The sequence below is a fragment of the Petaurus breviceps genome, unplaced genomic scaffold (assembly GCF_028583685.1).
Source record: "Petaurus breviceps papuanus isolate PSGF00001 unplaced genomic scaffold, PetGlider_PUasm1.0 90763, whole genome shotgun sequence".
Taxonomy (NCBI): Eukaryota; Metazoa; Chordata; class Mammalia; order Diprotodontia; family Petauridae; genus Petaurus; species Petaurus breviceps.
Genome location: NW_027187340.1, coordinates 12,208,956 through 12,228,528, shown reverse-complemented (window position 1 = coordinate 12,228,528; position 19,573 = coordinate 12,208,956). Strand labels below are relative to the sequence as shown.

At 38.0% G+C, this 19,573-nt stretch overlaps 1 protein-coding gene and 1 pseudogene across 2 annotated transcripts in view; one reads left to right on the top strand and one right to left on the bottom strand.

Moving 5' to 3' along the window:
- Positions 1 to 19,573, top strand: part of PDE1A (phosphodiesterase 1A) — a 494,981-nt gene that overhangs the window by 449,197 nt on the left and 26,211 nt on the right. The gene's annotated exons all lie outside the window — the stretch shown is intronic.
- On the bottom strand, positions 12,583 to 13,521 carry LOC138146611 (solute carrier family 25 member 32 pseudogene; annotated as a pseudogene).

Sequence of the window (19,573 nt, the reverse complement as noted above, 5' to 3'; positions counted from 1 at the left end):
GAATTCCAGATTCATTCCCTTCCTCCCTTGTCACCCACCCTTACTGGGAAGATAAGAAGTTCAGTATAGGATGTACATGTGTGGCTAATGCAAGACAATAACATAGTAGATATATTGTAAAAGACTGACTATATTTCCCTCCCTCCTATCCCACCTCCCACTTGTTCTGTTCTCTACTTTGATCCCATCCCTTTTCAAAAGTGGGTGCTTCCAACTTCCCTCCCCCCCAGCCTGCCCTCCCTTCCATCATCCCCCCTCTCATCCCCTTCCCCCGCTACTCTCCTTTAGGGTGAGATACCCTATTTAGTGTGTATTTCATTCCCTCCTCAAGTCAAATTCAATGTGAATAAGGTTGACCCATTCCCTTTTGCCTTCCTATTCTTCTCCTCCATTGTAACCATTTCCCCTTGCCTCTTCTGTATGAGATAGTTTACCCCATTCTGTCTCTCCCCATCTCCTCTCATTATATTCCTCTCTCACCTCTTAATTTCACCTTTTAAGTATCATCCCTTCTGTTAAATTGGTCCTGTGCCCTCTATCTATGTATACCTGTAAACATATATACACACATTCACATATGTATTCATATGCCCATATACCCTCATATATATATATGTATGTATGTATGTATGTATTTCTATTCCCTCCAACTACTGAGAAAAGTTTCATAAGTTACAATTATTGTTTTTCCATGTAGGAATGTTAATAGTTCAACTTTGATAAGTTCCTTATGGTTTCTTTTCACTGTTTACCTTCTCATACTTCTCTTGCTTCTTGTATCTGAATGTCAAATTTTCTATTCAACTCTGGTTTTTTCAGCAAGAATGCTTGAAAGTCCTCTATTCCACTGAATGACCATATTTTCCCCTGAAACATGATACTCAGTTTTGCTGGGTAGGTGACTTGGTTTTAATCCCAGCTCCTTTGACCTCTGGAATATCATATTCCAAGCCCTGTGATCCTTCAGTGTAGAAGCTGCCAGATCCTGGGTTATCCTGATTGTGTTTCCACAATATTCAAATTGTTTCTTCCTGGCTGCTTGTAATATTCTCTCCTTAATCTGGGAATTCTGGAATCTGGCTATAATATTCCTAGGAGTTTTCTTTTTGGGATCTTTTTCAGGAGGTGATCGGTGGATTCTTTCAACTTCTATTTTGCCCTCCGATTCTAAAACATCAGGGCAGTTTTCTTTGAGAACTTCCTGGAGGATGATTTCTAGGTTCTTACTTTGATCATGGCTTTCAGGTAGTCCAATAATTTTTAAATTATCTCTCCTGGATCTATTTTCCAGGTCAGTGGTTTTTCCCATGAGATATTTCACATTGCCTTCTATTCTTTCATTTGTTTGGATAACAGCATCTTGATTTCTCATAAAGTCATTAACTTCCATTTGCTCCAATTTAATTCTGAAGCCATGATCCTCCTCATTGAGCTTTTGAGATTCTTTTTCCATCTGGCAAATTTGACTTTTTAAGGCATTCTTCTCCTCATTGCCTTTTTGAGCCTCTTTTGCCATTTAAGTCAGTCTGTTTTTTAAAGTGTTGTTTTCCTTAGTCGGGCTGTTGACTCTCACTTCAAAATTTTCTTGCATCATTCTCGTTTCTCTTCCCAATTTTTCCTCCATTTCTCTTATGTGCTTCTTAAGGTCCTCTATGGCCTATAACCAGCTCATATTTTCCTTTGAAGCTTTTGGTGCAGGAGTTCTGACTTCACTGTCTTCCTTCTGTTTCATGCTTTGCTCCTTTTTGTCCCCAAAATAGAAGTCTACTGTTGGAATCTTCTGTCTGCTTTGTTTCCTTTGCCTGGTCATGTTGCCCCTCAGTCACTTGACCCCTGGGCTTTTTGCCACAGTAGGACTCTGCCACCGGACAGGGGAGCTTTCATCCCAAACTCTGGGGTTTTCTCAGTTACCAGAGGTATTAGATGGGTACCCTCTCTGAAGTCTCCACACACTCTGGAAAGCTGGACACACACCCCAGGACCTCCACCCTAGACTGCAATCCAGATCCAAGAGGGTTAAAGCAAGAGTGATTACCCCTCAGACTGGTACTTGGTCCCCCTACTCTCTGCAGGCCAGGAGCTGAAGCTGCCATGTGGCGCTGGCTGGCTGTGCTGGCATCTCAGCGGCTTCTCGCCCCAGGGGCAAAAGCCACCCGAAGTCCAGACTGCACTGACCTCTCACTTTGTCCTTTGCATCTGTGTGTTGATAAATCTGGAAATGGCCACAGCTGCTGCTGATATGGAGTCCCTCTGGCCTCAGCTGGTCAGACCCACCCTGGGGCTAAAGCCTCAGTGTGGAGCTGGGCTGGCCGATCCTTGCTGGCCTGCCGGGCTGTCCTCAGTGGGAGGTTAGCTTCTCTGTGTCATTTTGTGGGTTCTGCAGCTCCAAAGTTTGTTTAGAGTCCCCTTTTTACGTGGATTGGGGAAGGTGGAAGCAGGAGCAGCGGGGAGGTCCTGCTTCTACTCCACCATCTTGGCGCCGCCAAGGCTGAACATTTCCAATCATTGTAATGGCTATTGACAAACATGCCCCATTGAACATCATTAATTGGCTCCATGAAACTGGCCAAAAGATATTGCAACAGAGTTTTACAGTGTTATGATGGGATGTGCTTATCAGAGCTATAACGAGCCCAATTAGACAAAGGGTACCTATATGGAGGTGGGGGGAAATAAAGTGTATTTTCCTCCCCATAATAATCTGGGTGTTGCCTAGGGCTGGAAAAAAGCCACAAAACACACATAATCTCCCTGGGAATCCTGGATCAGTTCATCCCCTGTTGCCCTAGGTTACCACCACTACCCTATGGTCAAGTTTCCCATACCCCTTGTGGACAAGGGTCTCCTCCATCACTGCACTAATATTATCATCCAACCATAGTGACCTGTAAAAATGTCACCTATTTGGGGACCCATGCCAGACTGAGCAATCAATACTAGTTGATTGTTGGTGAAGAATCTTGGCTTGGAATGTGAGTGTGCCTCTGTTCCCTGTCACACAGGGTCAGAATTCCCAGTTAGTTCTCTATTGTTTATAATGGAATAATGTGACTGCAAAATGACTTTGTTTGAGACAACTTTATAGGTCTGGTATACCTGTTCTGTAAATGCTGTTCTATCTCACAGAGAGTTCTATTAGTATGCTTATGGACCTACTTCAAAGATATGAGATTTTCTCTCCCACACAAAACCCAAACACATATACATACACACATATGTATATATTACATATATGTATATATACCAAATAAATATAAGATAATTAGAGGGGGCACTGACAGGGGGATTAGAAAAGGCTTTGTATAGTGCTTGAACTAAGCCTTAAAAGAAACTAAGGATTCTTTTTTTTTAATCTTTTTTTTAAGCAATCAGGGTTAAGTAACTTGCTCAAGGTTACATGGCCAGTTATTTCTGGGTGTGGTGCTAAGTATCTGAGCCCAGATTTGATCCCCAGGTCATCCTGACACTGGAGCCGGTGCTCTTACTTGCTGAGCCACCTGGCCGCCCCTAAACTAAGTATTCTTAAAGGCAGAGGTGAAAAGGGAAGCATATTCTAGGTATACAGGATAAATAGAGCAAAGACATGGAGATGAGAAGGTAGAGTGTTGAATATGAATACAGCAATAAGTCTTTTTTGCCTGGATCTTAGAGTGCATGAAGAGGACCATTGTGTGAGCTAGAAAGCTAAGTTGGAGACAGATTTCACAAGGCTTTGAATGCTAATCAGAGGATTTATTTTTGATCCTAGACTTAATGGGGAGTTATCAGAATTTATTGAAAGGGGATATGTCAGACCTGTTGTTTAGAAAAAATCACTTTGGCAACTTGGTTGAGGATGGATTCAAGTGAAAAATGAAACAAGGAAACCAATCAGGAAGCTATAATGATCATCCAGGTAAAACGTAATGTGGTCTTCGATAGGGGGGTGAGGGTGGTAAATGGGTGAATGAAGAGACAGGAGCAAGTACAAGAAATGTGATGAAAGTTGAAACCTGACAATCATTTGGATCTGTTCTGTGTTTATTTAAGGAGCTGAGGATAATAATAAGGTTGCAAATCTGGATAATTAGAAAGATAGTTGTGCCTTTGAGAAAAATAGGGGCTTTCAAAAGAGGGACTTTTTATTCTGTTTTAAACATGTTAAGTTTGAAATGCCTATGAGCTAACCAGTTCAAAATGTCCAGTAGAGTAGTTAGTATTGTAGAACTGCAGCTCAGGAGAGAAATGAGGCTGGATTTGGAAGACATCTTCATAGAGATGACAACTAAATGCATGGGAATTAATGAACACATCAGCAGAAAAGTGGGCCCAGCATAGAGCCAGGGGTACACTATGTTAGATGTCACAATATAAAGATCCAGCAAATAAGACTGAAAAAAGCAATCAGACAGGTAGGTGGAGAATAAAAAGACAATAGTATCACAAAAGTTCAAACACCTTTTTAAAGTTATTTCACTGAAACAGGGAGGAGATACAGACGGCAATAGCTAATGTGAATGTTAGCATCCAGTGAGGATTGAGAATTGAGTCTCTTGGCAGATTTTAACTCGAATCCCTATAATTTCAATTTAGGCATGCCATGGAGGCATTCTGAGTGGTGTCAGGCTCTTTCCAGGCCTTTAGCTTCCTCTATAAAAACTGTTCACTTTGAAATAATACCAAAATTACTAGATGGCTCTTAAGACCAAAAGGATCAAGCACCATCAATATAAAATGCTTCTAGCATAAATATGAAATGCTGGATAAAATTCCTGGATAAATCCTTTCTCCCACTTTTATGTTTTGACTACTGTCCTTCCTTGGGTGCTAACAAAAATGTACTTTCCTTCCTAATGCTGCTCTGTGTAGATTCAACCCACTCTCCTAGGTTAGCATCAAGTCTTCCAGAGTGAGATGGTGGACTTAATATCATATTAGTGACCAATCAATGTAATTGACCCTAGTGTAAGTGAGAAATCAACTGACTGTAAATGCTAAGGTTGCCATGTTGGTAGAAATGAAATTCAGGGGTCATTCCCCTAAGACAACTCTCTGTCTCTCTGTCTCTCTCTCTCCCCAATAACAGGGTGTTGAATTTATTTTTTCTTGGCGGGAGGAGATTTTGGCCCTTTCCCATTCTATTCTGTCTCATAGTTACCCATGTACATATGACATCCCGTATAAAACTGTAAATTCCATAGAGACAGGGAACATATTATATATGGTAGATATTCAATAAATATTTTTGAATGAATGAACCCATCATAAACAGATAATACTTCCTTTTCAATTGTAAAACATTGTGAACCACAAGCAAATGGTCAAGGTAAAGAATGTTGATTTAGAAGAGGGGGTGGGGAACCTGTGGCCTCCAGGCCACATGTGGCCTCTAGGTCCTCAAGTATGATGCTTTGACTGAATCCAAACTTCACAAAACAAATCCCCTTAATAAAAGAATTTGTTCTGTAAAATTCAAGCTCAGTCAAGAGGCCAAATCCAAGCACCTAGAAGGCCACATGTGGCCTTGAGGTTGAATGTTCCCCACTCCTGATTTGGAGTAAAGAGAATAAGAAAGAAGCATTTTTTTTCTTCTTGAGAAGGTCCCATGTTACTGAGAAATGTTTACATACAATCTACTTAGACTGTTGTTCCAGGAGTTCCTTAACATAAAGCTCATTGAATGAAATCATTCTCCTTCACTTAAGAAACCAAGTCTTGTATAATTGATGGCCCAGGAGTTCAATACTTCATAGCCTAAGGGTCTTCAACCTTTCCCCACCCTTGGATTAGTGATATATTTTTAAGACCTCTAAGGAATTCACTTAAGGGGCTATTACCATAATGATCAAACATATGGGATTCTAATTTGGGGCCTTGATGTTTAATTAATATCCTGAAGTCCTGATAATCTGCCATTGTTCACCTCAGTGCAATTTTAATGAAGATTATTCTATCTTAAGTATATTTCAAAAGGTGACAGTGATACCAATGGAAAATGACATTGATGATGCTTGAAATGGCAGAATGTTTTATTAGTTAGCTATTTTATTGTGGGGACAAAAATTCTCCATAAGTATTTTTGAATTTTTTGAGGAGAGCAAATATGATACAGATATTATATAGTGAGGATCTGGAATAATTTATTCAAGTAGATAACAAATTAAGAGAAGTAAGGAAAAATCTTTTGTTTTCTTTTTCCAGTAAATGAATGAGAAATTAAGACAATGAATTGATTCTATACTTGATCCTATGGTACTTGTTTAAAATACCATCTGAGTATTTTTGAAAATTTATTTTCAAGGACTATTCAGGAAAAGGTATTCAAGGGTCATCTTTCTGTGAACTAAGAAAAACCAAAACAAACAAAAATCTTGAAACTATATCATAGAAATTACAGATAAAGCTCCTGCAAGAATACTTAAATTACATTTTACTAATGATTCTATGGAAGATTATACAAAAAAAAATGAACCTAAAACAACTGTCTCTTTGCAAAAAAAATTAAGAATGAAAAGTAATTTTTAATGAACTTTGTATGTGAATGGTAGGGAATTCTAGGAACATCTTTCTCTGGATAGTGTCAGAATACAAAGTCATACTCAGATTGTGATTTTAATCATTTTAAAATGCTGATTTTTATCCAGATTCCCCAGAGAAAAAAATAATGTCCTTAAAGGCTAGTCTTAGTCTTACAAGATTATAATGTAAAGATGATATTAATGAGGATAATTATAAAACTGGATAATTTTTTTTAATACAGAAGGATTAGGAAAATAGAAGAAAAGAAAATGAAGCTATATTGGCAGAAAGAGAAATGTGAAAAATAGTTCAAGAATATCATACTATTAAATCAATATATGGCCAAGGAAAATTCTATTCTTGCTTTCCAGTTTTGCCATCTGCAAAATTAGGGGATTTTTTTTTTTGTATCTGCCCCAAAGGACTGCTTTGAAGATTTTTTTAACTTAAAGATAAAGCAGTTTTCTTTTTGTCATTTGAATTATTTCTGAAGAGTATTTTATTAGGGGAAAGAAGTAATATGTTAGCTGATGAGTTAGTGTAAAAAACATCCAAAAAAAACCCAGTCTTCCATTTGCCTAGTTACTGCTAATAACCTAAACGCCAGTGGCAGGGAAGAAGGAACCACTTACCAGGGAAAAAAACAAATTGCTCTGTAAAGCAATGTTGACCCCTGTCTCTATACATTTGTGTTTTGGTTATCAATGAAGAACTGGTTCTTGGACATAAGGATAATCTTAACAGCAACAGCTAAATGGAGAGAAGGGAGGATTAGAAAATAAAACTTTATTTGATAGTACTGAGCTTTATTTGATAGTATGAGATAGTACTGGTTGTTCTAAAGGACTTTGAAGGTGTTAGTCACAAGGGTTTATGGAAAATTATTGCAAAATTTGGTTGCCTGGAGAAATTCATTAGTATTGTATGTCAATTTCACAATGGCATATTTGCCCAGATTCTGGATAATGGACAATGTTTTTTGTGCTTTCCTTGTCACCAATGAAGTTAAACAAGGCTATGTGCTTCTCCCATGCTTTTTACCATATTTTCAGCCATGTTGTCAAAAGCCTCCAATAAGAATAAACAGGACATCAAGGTCAGCTTCCACACTGATGGTAAATTCATATAAAGCTTGTAGTCAATTGAAACTTTTCAAGATAACTACTAACTACATTTTTCCTTCATGTACTTGTGAAGTTGATTATTTAATCTCTATTAACAACTTTACATTTATCCTTATTATGTTTCATCTTAATTATTTTTGTTAAATCCTCTGGCTCAATGAAGTCAAACTCAAATAGAAAAGTATCCTGCCTTCAGCATATTGACCTAGAAAGCCATCAATTAACATTTACATTATATTATATTTTTATTTATTGTGTTAAATATTTCATGATTACATTTTAATCTGGTTCAGGCTGCATTTCATTTTTCAAGTTTGATACCTCTGTTTTATGTAGTCTATCAAGACTAACTCATCATTAAACAAGTTCTGTGCCATCTGAAAATTTGATATCTTAGGCCATTATTGCCTTTATCTTGGTCTTTTATAAAACAGTACTGGGCCAACCATGGTTCTTTCTGGCACTCTCTTGGAAAGTTCTTTTCTTTTTTTTAACCCCTACCTTGAAATAGTTATAGAGAAAGTTGCACTAGAATGGCAACAAGAGACTGGACTTTGCTACTAACCAGCTGTGTGACTTTGTATAAATAAGTCTCCCTCTCTATTGTGTGGTCTGCTGGTTTATAAAACATGAGGGATGGACTAGTTGAAAGCCAAGACCAATTTTACTTCTGAATTTCTATGGTTCTATGATTCTATTGATTTTACCTTTCAAAAGCATATCAAGGCACACAGGTCAGCTGTTCACCAAGCAGCAAATAACTTTATATTAAAAGATTTAAAAAGAATACCACTGGGGCGGCTAGGTGATGTAGTGAGTAGAATGCTGGCCCTGGAGTCAGGAGTACCTGAGTTCGGTTCTGGCCTCAGACACTTAACACCCACACAAAAAAACTAGCCATGTAACCTTGGGCAAGTTACTTAACCCCAATTGCCCTCCAAAAGGCAAAAAAACAAAAACAAACAAAAAAAGAATACCACTAAAATTAAACTTTGGTGAAATACAAGCTTGAAATAGGTGGTTTCAACAAAAGGAAATTATCTGAAGAGTAAAGTATGACCAATCGAGTTCATCTAATTCAGGGTAAGCCCAGAGCACAATGGACAAATATATTCTTTACTATACACAGTAGATTTAATCTAAACCTCAAGACCTAGAATTTTTATTATATGAAAATTATATAGTAAACTATATTCAGAGGGAAAATGTGCTTTAGTAATTTAAAAACTCAGGAAATTTTAAAGAATAAATACTGCAATGAGAAGTCTGAAACACAGGATTCAAGGCCCATTCCTATCACTGTGTAATATTGGGCAAGTAGGTGATTTTACATTCCTGGGCCTTAGTTTCTTCATAGGTGAAATGGAGGGCTTGAACCAAGTGATCTCAAAGGTCCCTTTACAACTCTAAAGCCAAAATGGAAGATCTCTTTGTTTAATTTTGAAAGGAAAATAAAAAGCCCATCCTCCAATAAGGTATTCCCCAAGCTAGATATTTACTTACAAAGTGAACAAAACTAGTGTTATTTGTGTGTGTGCATGTGGGTTTGCATATATGTATCCCCCCCACACACACACTCACCCTTGTCATCATATCATGCCCATAAATAGGCTAGGTCTATAAGCATAATTCAGTTGAAAGAATTCTGGTTTATTTTCTCATCTGATCAATAGGTACAATTACTGAGCTTACAAATCAATGCTAACCCTACTTTGGGCTTTTAAGTAGTTCAGTTAGAAAGACAGTGATCACAAATGAGTTTATCAATTATTTATCATGATAGCTGATGCAATATATCATTTGGAATAGCTGTTTTACCTCTGGGTCCCAAATCCTAGACAACTTAGAAATAATGTCATTAAAAAAACAAACCTGTAGTTTTACATTCTACTGCTAACTCCTTGAACTTTTAGAAAACCACATCATCAGGGTCAGCCCATATCTTTCATTTTTCATCATCTAGTGAAGTCTCCCTCCACTGATCTGAATTATCTTTTCTCCCTTTGTCTTTCTTCTTTCTTCCCTTAGTGTAAAAGTCATGAAAAAATTGCTTCCTTCACAGGAGAATTAAAGGTGAACAGGCTTTGGCCTAATCGTTCTTTATTTTTTTAAAAAAATTTGCAATAAATAAAAATTGATTGTCTTTACCTCCTACCCCCTTCCCTGTCATTGAAAAAAAGAAAGAAAATAAAAATCTTTGTAACATATTCTTATAGTCAAGCAAAATAAATTCCCACATTGGTCATGTCTAAAAGAATATGTCTCATTTAATGAACTGAGTCTGTATCACCTCTCTATTAGGAGGTGGCTGGCATACTTCAATCAGAAATTCTCCAGAGTCATGGCTGGTCATTGATCATCATTCCTAAATCTTTCAAAGTCATTTAACAGTGCTGTTGTTACCGGCTAAATCATTCTCCTTGTTCCATACATATTTGCATCATACAAGTCTTCCCAGTTTTCACTGAATTCATCCCTTTCATTATTTCTTATGGCACAATAGTATTCCATTACTAGTCATTCTCCAGTTGATAGGCATCCCCCTTAGATTTTAGTCCTTTTCTACTACAAAAAGAGCTGCAATCATTATTCTTGTACATATGGGTCATTGTCCTTTTATCATGTTTTAGGATATAGGCCTAGCAGTGACGTTACTGAGTCAAAGGGAATGTTCAACTAAGCAGTCTTTAAAAATGGTCATCATTACCCTCCCTCTCCCATCCTCTCTCCATTCCCATTAATTTTTAAAAACTTTGAAAGTACCTTTGGAATCTTAAGTGGAAAACTATCTGGAAGCAGGGGATTTATTATTAAACTAAATCCAAAATGAATCAGTTGCACAGCAATTGTTTTTAATCATTGATTAAATATGGTTTCTACATACTTAAGTCATATAACGTAAGACATCTTATTGTCATGGTAAGATCCATAGATTTAGTATTAGAGAACTTGGGTTTAAATCCTGGTTCTGCCATGTAATGGTTTTGTGACCTTGGGTAATTAATCCCCTTTCTTAAGGCCCCAGTCTCCCCGTCTATAAAATCAAGAGGTTGAAGTAGATGACCTCTGGTTTGCTTTTTTGTTGTTTTTCAGTCATTTTAGCAGTGTCTAACGTTTCATGATCCCATTTGGGTTTTTATTGGCAAAGATATTGGAGTAACTTACCATTTCCTTCTCCAGCTCATTTTATGGATAAGGAACTGAAGTAAACAGGGTTAAGTGACTTGCCCAGGGTCACACAGCTAGTGAGTCTGAGGCCAGATTTGAATTCTGGAAGATGAGTCTCTCTGATTTTCTCAGTTACAATTCTGGGAAGCTAGGCTGTCATATTCATTCTTCCATCAAGTAGCTATGTGATTTGGAACAAGTAACATTCATTTACAGGCTGTACCCCTGACTCTCCAGTCTTTCTTTGTCATAACCCTGAGCCCAAGACCTTCAGGTCTTCTTGCCCAACCCCTTACTTTTCTAATTCCCTTTATGTGTTATCTTCCTCATTAGAGTATAAGCATCTTTCTGCTTGTATTTGTATTCCCAACATTTAGCACAGTGCCTAGAAAATACTAAGCACTTGCTTCTTGACTTGAGGATACTATAACTACATGGAACAATTTTCTCATTTATAAAATAAGAGGATAGTACTGGATCAATCAAGCAATTAGTTTTATTTTCTGTTTTATTTTTATTTTGTTAAATATTTCCCAATTACATTTTGATGTTTTCTGTTTCATACATCACCATGGTATCCCATGTATCCCTTCCCCTATTACCCTGGGAGAACCATCCCATATGACAAATAGTATTTTTTTATTTATAATTTCATCTTTATTTAAAAAACAGTACCACTCAAAATATAAAAATAGATCCATTTTCAAAGGACCATCTAAATATGGCTTTGAAAATTGTCTTATTTAGGAGACAGGTGGTAGTGCAATAGCAGTCATAGGTATTTATTATAAATGAGAATATAATTACTTTTTCAACTTTTAGAGGGAAAAGAAAGATGATTATATTATAGCTGCTCCTGCAATGCCTCATAAAAATAAAACCAACAATAGTGGGTATAGGTACAACTTGTATCTAAAACATAAATTTGACCAGCCAATAGGATCCATACCCAGATACCCCAAAGTTGCAAACCTAAACACTTCTGAAATACACAGGGACCCTTTAAATATCTCTATTAAATGGTATGTACATGTTAAATGAAAACTGAGGCACTCAAATCCTGGAGCACAAAGAAGTTTGCAAAATCAAAGGTCTATTCAATGCCAGTATTCAGAAAACTTGGGTCCAAAATGAAACTTTAAATGGGGGAGGGGGAATTTCTATTACAATACCCACCCATTCTACCCACTCCCTAATCTTGAGAAATACATGGACTATCTCCATCTAAGACAAAAGTGTATCACCAATGAATGCTTGTTTTTCACTGTCCACTGATTCTGATATACTGTACTTTGAATTTGAGCACTTTTTTCAGCAAACTTTCTTAAATTTAAAATCATGCATTTAAAGTGAACTATTACATAAATACTACCATGTATTCTTACAAGAAGTACCTCTAAGTATTGCACAAAAGTGGATTTTAAAAACCAATCCACACATTTCAGTTCAGCAAGAAAGGCAAATCCATCTAATTCACCAAATTTTGCAAAATCTGCTTTTATTTGAATAATGAAATGGACAAATTCACTGAGCTATACCTTCATGTCAATTTTAATATTGTTTTGATGGCAGCTATTCTAGGCACACACAGCCAAGTCACATGGATAAACGAGAAAGCAAAAGCAGAAAACTTGTGAGAATTCATCAATTCTTTGACTTCTTCCAACAATCACAGGCGCATTTCAATCATGAATAAGTTTGCCGCGCTGTTTCTTCTATGCTTTGTACTTCAAGCACTAAGACGTACCTTGCTGATTCGGTAGTAGATATTTTTGTGTCATCTTCTTTAAGTTTACCTTCTTTCTCCAAGGTCAAATAAAAATTGGGAGACATTTTCATAAACTACAAAAGTAATACAACAAGATGGAGTCACTGTAATCAAATTAGGAACAATTCCTTTGTAAAATCCATGAATGCCTTCTTTGCTCCATGTCCTCTTGATTACATGTAACACTCCCTCATATTGTATGTGTTGATCTTGAAGCCGGGCTCTTACTACTTGATAGGGGTACGTTGTTGACACAGCAAATATTTTTGACAACGCTGCAGTCGATACATACTCTATCGTGCTCAACTGTGCGTCTGGTAATCGATGGATATGTCTATTGTACTTCGCTTTGAGCAATTCATATGCCATGAACTGCAGGGCTCCGTGGGAGGTTCCCAAGAGCCCGGGCACAAATCCCTTGTACAATCCACGCAGCCCTTCATATTTGTAGATCTTGACCAATGCGTCTATCATGCCGCTGTAGCGCCTCTCGAAGAGGCTGTGGTCATACTGGAGCATCAGGCGCGTCTTTGTTACCCACAATGGGTTGGTTATGCAGAGCGTCATGGCCCCGGCCTGGGCGGCCGAAATCAGGTATTCTGTTGCCCTGAGCCTTTCCTTTCTCCCCTCTGCCTTATAGGATTTAATGGCATTATAGAAGAAAAAGTAGAGTCCCCAAGATAAACCCGCGCCCCACACGTTGGGGGTTATTCCTTGGTAAAGGCCTCGTATGCCGTCCATCTTCCAAATCGTGATCAAACATTGCACGACGCCTTTGTACTTGGGTCTCAGCTCCAGTCCGTCACTCACGGCGAAGCGGATCTTGACGAGGTCCAGTGGATGCAGCACCAGGTTGGAGAGGATGCCGCCGCTCACACCCGCCACCAGGTTCTCGTACCGCACATGGCGGAACACGGTGTTGAGAGGCGACGAGCCCGGCCTTGACTGGCCCTGGGCCTTCATGATGTCGGGAGCCGCAGACACCTCGGCCTGGGCGCCGCAGGACTGAGACGAGACGCCGCCGCCGCCATTGTGCGACCTTCGTCGTCGCCAGGATCGGATCGCGGAACTGCGCGGGTCACGAGCGGGGGGAGGGGACGGGGTGGCGCGACCGCGGACGGTCTTTTCTTAAAGAGTAAAATGAGTCCGCACAACCGATGCTGTCGAGAAGGTCTGGAAACGCCTGGTGGCAGAACCGTGGAGCTCCCCAGCCACGAAGGGGGTACGTGGCGGTGCTTTCTCCCGTGTCTTCATTTGAGTTCCGCGTTTCTTTACAATGTCGTCTTATTTACTTCTAATATTTTGGTGTGTCGTTTCCATTTAAATTGTTACCTTCTATACTGTTTTCTTGACTGTTTACTCTGCATCAGTTCGTATAATCATGCTTCTCTGTTCGTTGCTCACTCGCATCATGTCTTACAGCACAGTACTAGTCCATTACATTTACACTCCACAAATGGTGTAGCCATTCCCCAGCTGAGGGGCAGCTACTTTGTTTCCAATTCATAGCTGTCAAAAAAAGCGGTGCTGCAAATCTTCTGGGGTTTATGGGGACTTTTCCTCTCACTTGTCCTTTATGTTCACTTAACACAAATTGTTTCCTCAGCTGATGGGTATCTACTTTGTTTCCAATTCATAACAATCAAAAAAGTGGTGCTATAAATCTTCCTGGAGTTTATGGTAACTTTTTTCTTACTATTCCTTTACATTCACATTCCACAAATTGTTTAGCCATTCTTCAGCTAATGGACATCTACTTTGCTTCCAATTCATAACAATAAAAAAAAAGTACTACAAATATTTTGAAGTTTATAGGGACTTTTTCTGACTAGACCATTATGTTCATATACCACAAAATGTTTAGCCATTCCTCACCTGATGGGCATCGTACTTTGTTTCCAATTCATAACTATAAAAAAGTGATGCTGTAAATATTTTGAAGTTTGTGGGAACTTTTTTCTTCCTTATTCAATAGCTTCCTTGGGGTATAAGCTCAGAAATGGATCCTCTGGTTGAAAGGGTATGGACATTTTAGTCACTTTATTTGCCTAATTCCAAAATGGTTATACTATTTCACAGCTCCATTAACAATGTATTAATGTTATTTATTATCTTGCCACAGCACCTTGTGTCATTTTTGCCAATTTGCAAGGTGTGAGGTGAAATCTCGGTATTTTGATTTATTTTTCTCCTATTAGTGATTTGAAGCATTTTTGTCAATACCTTGCAAGTCTTCTTGTGAAAACTCTTAGATCATATCCTTTGATGATTTACCTATTGGGGAATGGCTATAAGTTTATATGTGTGTGTATGTATGTATATAAATACATATGTATATACATATGCATACATATATACATACACATATATACTGTGCATAGATAAATGTTTGCTTGTTTATTTATTTAGTTCTTCATTTATATATGATTTATATATTTTGGATACCAAAACTTTATCAGAGAAATTGGCTACAAAGACCGCCTCCCCTCCCCCAATTCAACCACTTCTTTCTTATCCTGGATGCATTAATTTTGTTGTTTCAGAAGTTTTTCAGTTAACTTTTGTAATTACCTGTCTCTGGTTTGGTTAATAATACATCTCTTACCCAAAGCTGTGGGAGGTAAATGATCTCTTTCTTTTTTTTAATAGTATGGTTTCCTTATAGTATGTTTGATGTTTTATATTAAGGTCATGTATCCATTTAGAATGTATCGTGGAATGGAATATGAGGTATTGGTCTAAGCCTAATTTCTGCCAGACTCCTTCAGTTTTCCCAGCAGTTTTTATCAAGTATAGATTTTTTTTTTCCGTCAGTAACCTATATTTTCCTCTTTATAAAACACTGAGTTATTGAGTTTTATTATTTCTGAATCCTTTTTACATAGTCTCTTCCATTGATCTGACTCTATTCTTTAACCAATATCGGATGGTTTTGATGACTGCTGCTTTATAATATAGCTGGGGGGGGTCCCCTCTTTGTCCTTACTTCTTTTAATCATTTCCCTTGATATTCTAGATCATTGTCCCAAATGAATTTTATTATGTTTGTCAAACTCTGTATAGTATCTGCTTAGTAATTTAATTGGTAGAACATCAAAAGTAAAAATTAATTGTAGTAGTATTGTCATTTTTATCATATTTTCGCAGCCTAGCCATGAGCACTGAATATTCTTCCACCTATTTAAGTTGTTCTTTAATTCTTTAGTTTTGTAACTGAATCTATACAAGTATTCTGTGTGCTTTTGAAAGATTGATCCATAAATATTTTATGTATTTTGTAGTTATTTCAAATGGAATTTCCCTTCATGTTATTGCTTCTTGTGTTTTGCTTTTATTTTGTGGAAATACTGTTGATTTTTGAGCATTTTCTGCTACTTTGCCGAAGCTATAACTTGTCTCAATTAAAACCTTGGTGGTTCCCTGGATTTTGCCAGGTAAACCATTGTAGCATCAGCAAACAAGGTTTTATTTCCTCCATACCTATCTTTATTATTTTAATTCCTTTTTCTTGTCTTACAACTATTGCTAGCAATTCCAGAACTATATCAAATAACAGTGGGGAGAATGCACATCCTTACTTCACTCCTGTAATATTTTGGACAAAGTTCTAGTGAATCCCCATTGTATATGAAGTTTGCTTTGGTGTTGGGAGGGAAAAGGCCTTCTATACACTATACTTTGTAGGGTTTTTAGCATTTTAAAAAATGTGCTTTGTCAAAGACTTTTTTGCATCTGTTAATGATCATGTGGTTTGGGATGTTATGGCTTTTAATACATTGATTATTGATTGTTTTTCAAATGTTGAACCATCTTTGCATAGTTAGTATAAATACCACTTGATAATAATGAATGACTTCTTGGACAAATTAATGTAATTTATTTGGTAGTATTTTGTTTAAAAATTTAGTTGGTGTTCATTCATGATATTGGTCTATAGTTTTCTTTCTGTGTTTTATCTTTCCATGGCTTAGATATTAAGACTATTTTTGTCTCATGAATGGATTTTGGTGGGGTATTATTTCTTTGGTGGGGCTTGCCACTATAGGTTCCAGTTTTTCTACTCTGCTCATTGTTTTTCCTGTGAAGGACATAAATTCTCCCCTCCTAATTCTGATTTCTCTTTTAAACCACTGAATGTTGTAGTTCTATGTTCTCCTCAAATTCCAAAGGATTCCTCAATCTCATCAAATGTTGGATCATTTTCCTTTCTTTGGCAATATTTATTCATAGGTGCCAGAAATCATTTATTAGATCTGAAGGCCATGTTTCCTTCTGGTGTTATTGTTTCCTTATTGGTTTTTCTGGTAATTTTCAAAGTATCTGAAATTTCTTCTTTTTTAAATCTTTGGTCCTTTCAGTCTTCTCTTCCCCTTATTTTTCCGTATTGCTCATCTAACTCCCTTTCCTCTGATTGTGGCTTTCTTGAGGGCTGAATCTCAAACCATCCCAGTCTCTTCCAACTTTGAGCAATTCACAGTTCCCCAGCCTAAGTCTCTGCCCCAACTGACTTTTGGGGGTCAGAACTGGTCCCCCCTGGATGCTGTATCTCTTCCCTCCAGTTTGGTGGAGTACTACACTGCCCTTCACATGCACTGACTGTGTACACTGTCCTGGTGACCGGTCACCCACTCTTTCTGCCCCTTAGTTCTCTGATCCAACCCAGGCAGTGCAGAACCTGCTGGCACCAACATTTCAGAGCCTACTTTTCCTGGCACTGACAGAGGCTGCTTTCCCCAAGGTGTTGGTACTTCCAGGTTTTAGCACCCAGCAAGCTTTTGTTCCTGAAGGACTTGGATAAGCAACTGTTTAGGCTAGAGAAAACTTCCATAGCCCAGAGCCAGGCTCTCTATAGTACTAGAAAAAGGGAGTGGGGATTGGATTGTAGAGGTAAGATTTGATGTGAGCCTATATAGTTTCCTTGGATCCATTGGTGTAGCCTCACTACTACACTATAGCAACACTGCCCCTTGTGAGGGCAGGATGCTAAGTGAGTTCAGGATCAGTGAGCATCAATTCCTAGGCTTTCAGGTAATTGATTTGTTTTACCTAATTTTGGATTCTTGATGGCTTAGACCATAAAAACAGTAGAAGTTGCTTTATCTTTGATGTACAGTTTATGTTTTGGAGAAGTCTGAGAAGTCATAGGGATTGGAAAAAATGTCTAGTCTAATATCTTGTTGCTAACGTGACCCAGAAGACAATTTTTAAAAATGTATTTAGCATTGAAAATGTACCAAGCATTGTGCTGGTGATAGGGATACAAATACAAAGAATGAAACAATCAGATGACTTCTGAGCTTCTCTTGAATAAGTTACTTAACCACTCTGATTATATTTACAATATGTGTTTAAGACAACAAATGTGTTATAATGCTTATAAATGCTTTAAAAGTATTTCAGAAACAATGGATTATTACTAAGATCTGGATTGTGTATTACTTTTATATACTCTCATTTCATAGATCTTTGGGAGGAAGATCTATTTTAAATGTCTTCATATTTATTTTTTCTCTTATTGGTCAGCAGTATCTGTGTGTTCAGCTGTTTTTCAATTGTTTCTAACTCTTCATGACCCTATTTGGGGTTTTCTTGGAAAAGATGCTGGGGTGGTTTGCCATTTCCTTCACTAGTTCATTTTACAGATGAGGAAACTGAGGCAAACAGGGTTATGTGATTTGCCCAGGATCATACAGCTAGTAAGTTTCCAAGGCCAGGTTTGAAGTCAGAAATATGAGTCTTCCTGACTCCAGGCCTGGTATTCTATTTACTGTGCCACTTAGCTGCTCAAAACCTGTGTAGTGCTCCCTATGAGGCTGCTTCCCCAATGGAATTCATACTCATAGTTTGGGATCCTCAGAGGATAGCTCATTGCTGCTTATTCTACCTCAGTGGATAGAGCACAGGATCAGGAGTCAAGAAGATGAGTTCAAATTGTGCCTCAGATACTTCCCAGCTGTGTGATCCTGGGAAAGTCACTTACCCTCTTTGTGCATCAGTTTCTTCAATGTACACAAAGATAATAACTGCACAGCCTTGAAGAGTTGTTGTGAGGATTCAGTCAGTTACCATATAGAAAGTATTTTGCCCTATAAATGCTGGCTAGCTTAGGGTTTCCCTGGAACCTTGAGAAGTTACAGAATTTTCTAGTACAGTCACTCATGATCCCCTGTGTATTTCCCATTGATTATCAGCTGGATGTAGTTTTTGGAAAGAGGAAGAGGAAGGGAATAAGCAGTTCTATAGCTCCTACTATGTTCTGGGCATTGTACTAAGTACTTTTACAAATATTATCTCATTTGATTCTCACAAGAACCCTACAAGGTGAATTCTATTATTATCCCCATTTTATAGTTGAAGAAACTGAGGCAAACAGAGGTTAAACAGCTTGCCCAGGGTCACATATCTGATATGTGTCCTGAGCTCATATTTGGAATCTGAATAAAGTTCCCCTTAGCTCCAAGGATCAGTGCTCTTGTTGAGTCCTTTATACCTTTTTTTTTGGGGGGGGAGAGGCAGGGGACAGTGCTTAATTTGTCTATCATCCACTGTGGTTCCAAATATGGCTACCCTAATACCTCTGATGGCACTGCTCAGTCTCTTAACACTCATATTTGTACTTTGCTGTGGCTAGATAAGTCTTTATAAAATGATAAAATGTCCTGCCTCTGCCTCCAGCTAAAGTGAGGAATAGTCAATTCTGAATCAAATCTCTCTGTCTCTTCCTCCCTCCCTTCCTTCTCCTTCTCCTCCTCCTCCTTCTCTTCCTCCTCCTTCTCTTCCTCTCTCTCTCTCTCTCTCTCTCTCTCTCTCTCTCCTCTCTTTCTCTCTCTCTTCCCCTCTCTCTCTCTCTCTTTCCCTCTCTTTCTCTCTCTCTTTTCCTGTCTTTGTCTCTCTCTCCCTCTCTCTCTCCATCCCCTCCCCAGCACTTCCAAGAAACAGTTCCCTTTCTCCTAAATTTCAGTTGCTCTACTGCTAGTAGAGCTATTGCTGGAAGGCCTGTTTCCAAATTGAATTG